The sequence below is a fragment of the Penaeus monodon genome, chromosome 10 (assembly GCF_015228065.2).
Source record: "Penaeus monodon isolate SGIC_2016 chromosome 10, NSTDA_Pmon_1, whole genome shotgun sequence".
Taxonomy (NCBI): Eukaryota; Metazoa; Arthropoda; class Malacostraca; order Decapoda; family Penaeidae; genus Penaeus; species Penaeus monodon.
Genome location: NC_051395.1, coordinates 783,870 through 786,369, shown reverse-complemented (window position 1 = coordinate 786,369; position 2,500 = coordinate 783,870). Strand labels below are relative to the sequence as shown.

The 2,500-nt window shown below is 40.8% G+C and overlaps 1 protein-coding gene across 1 annotated transcript in view; it reads left to right on the top strand.

The window, feature by feature from the left end:
- The window catches only part of LOC119577721 (protein serrate-like), a 72,094-nt gene that overhangs the window by 3,896 nt on the left and 65,698 nt on the right, over positions 1-2,500 (top strand). The window lies entirely within an intron of this gene.

Sequence of the window (2,500 nt, the reverse complement as noted above, 5' to 3'; positions counted from 1 at the left end):
TTATCAGTTTTTTAAGATAAGGGGCGTATTTTCTCACGCTTTCATGTAGGGGCGTGTGAGTCTCTGTGTGGTGGAGTTTTTTTTTGTGTGTGTTTAAGTGTGTTTGTTTTATGTGTGTGTTTGTATCGTGTGTGTGTTTTGTGTTATGTGTGAGTGTATTTCATGTCTGTCTTTGTGCCGATTGTGTGTGTGTGCTGTGTGTGTGTGGTGTGTGTGTGTGTGTGTGTGTGTGTGTGTGTGTGTGTGTGTGTGTGTGTGTGTGTGTGTGTGTGTGTGCATGAGCGTACGAGCGGATGTGACTGTGTTCTTGTGGTTGTGCGATTGTGTTTGTAGGATTGTATCAACTTTAGCATTTCCGCTCGTCATCTACCCCCCCCTCCCACCCCCTCATGTATACTGATTTTATTTCCTTTCCAAAATTTACAAGGGCGATTTCACAATGGCCTTTATGTTTGTAGGCGGATATCTGGGCGAGATAGTAGAGAAATAGATACGTGATAGATAAGATATGATATGTCTTGCATTAGAGAGAGAGATGAACGGATATATATATATATATATATATATATATATATATATATATATATATATATATATATATATATATATATATATACCACTTAATGGCTTCTTTTTTTATCATGTGCTGATAGAGATTATTCGTTATTATTTCATTACGATGGGGAAAAAGTCGTCAGTTTTCGTAACTGATTACATGAAGATAAGGTTAGAACATTAAGGCCTGAATTCCTAAACCGAACCTTTGCAACTGCAAGTTTCATAAAACGTTTGCAAGCACGGTCATCGGCGGTGCAAAATCTGAGAGGTGATCATTCCCACGATTTTCTGGTCTCTTTCTCTCTCGTCTGAATCTGCTCTTCTTTTTGTTTATTATTTTTTTCTTTTTTTATCTACCTGTTTATATTGTCCGGATTCTTCTACATTTTGCTTTCTTTTCCTCTTCTTTTACGTCGTTCGTGGGACTTCATCTTCGTCTCTCTCTCTCTCTCTCTCTCTCTCTCTCTCTCTCTCTCTCTCTCTCTCCTCTCTCTCTTTCTCTCTCTCTCTCTCTCTCTCTCTTCTCTCTCTCTCTCTCTCTTCTTTCTCTCTTCTCTCTCTCTCTCTCTCTCTTTCTCTCTTTCTTTCTCTCTCTCTCTCTCTCTCTCTCTTCTCTCTCTCTCACACACACACACACACACACACACACACACACACACACACACACACACACACACACACACACACACACACACACATACACACTCCCGTCTATCTCCCTCTCTCTCTCTCTCTCTCTCTCTCTCTCTCTCTCTCTCTCTCTCTCTCTCTCTCTCTCTCTCTCTCTCTCTCCTCTCTCTCTCTCTCTCTCTCTCTCTCTCTCTCTTCTCTCTCTCTCTCTCTCTCTCTCTCTCTCTTTCTCTTCTCCTCTCTTCTCTCTCTCCCTCTCTCTCCTCTCTCTCTCTCCATTCTCTTCTTTCTCTCTCTCTCTCATTCTCTTTCATTTTCTCTCTTTCTCTCTCTCTCTTCCTCTTCCTCCCCCTCTCTCTCTCTCTTCTCTCTCTCTCTCTCTCCTCTCTCTCTCTCTCTCTCTCTCTCTCTCTCTCTCTCTTTCCTCCTCCTCCTCTTCTCCTTCTTTCGCAGATTTTGATGGTTTTAGTAAATGCGAGTCATTGTGCCGTAAAATCAAAGAGCTGCGTCCGTTATTTACAAGCTTTGTGAAGCTGGAATCGCCCTGATAGTGTCATTAAGCTTGATAAAGACCCACAATTAAGGGAGATCACGTACCTCTGGCAGCTGATATGTTATTCACGCGGCGATATAAAAGGATTTTTTTTTCTTTCTATCACTTTTTTTAAGGGGGGGGGGGGTGTTCCAAAGTTAAACAAAATCTAGGGATCGAAAAATGTCTAGTTGTTGTTTCTTTTTTTTTTCTTTTCTTTTTTTTTTTTAACTTCGAATCCTGATCGTCGCCTCAGACGGTTTCAAAAGGCGGGAAGAAGAAAACAAAATGGCGTCGGGGAGAGAAAATAAAAAGTCTGGACGTTTATTTAACTTTCTCATTATTGCGGTTTCTTCTCTCTTCTCTCTTTTTTATTCCCTTTTATTCCCTTTCTCTCTTTTGTTTGTCTTCTTTCTTTTCATTCTGTTCTTTCCTTTTGTTTCTTCCTCCTGTCACTACTATTCAAGGAAGGAGAGAGAGCGAGAGCGAGAGCGTGAGACAGAGAGAGAGAGAGAGAGAGAGAGAGAGAGAGAGAGAGAGAGAGAGAGAGAGAGAGAGAGAGAGAGAAAGAGAAAGAGAGAGAGAGAGGCGAAGAGAAAGAGAAAGAGAAAGAGAAAGAGAAAGAGAAGAGAGAGAGAGAGAGAGAGAGAGAGAGAGAGAGAGAGTTTTTCGGGGTTGCAGATCTTTGCAGAATGACACATCTGCATTAAAATACAAAATAACAAATACTTACAATAAACCACAGTTATTTCGTAGTGCAACAACATTAAACATTTGTTT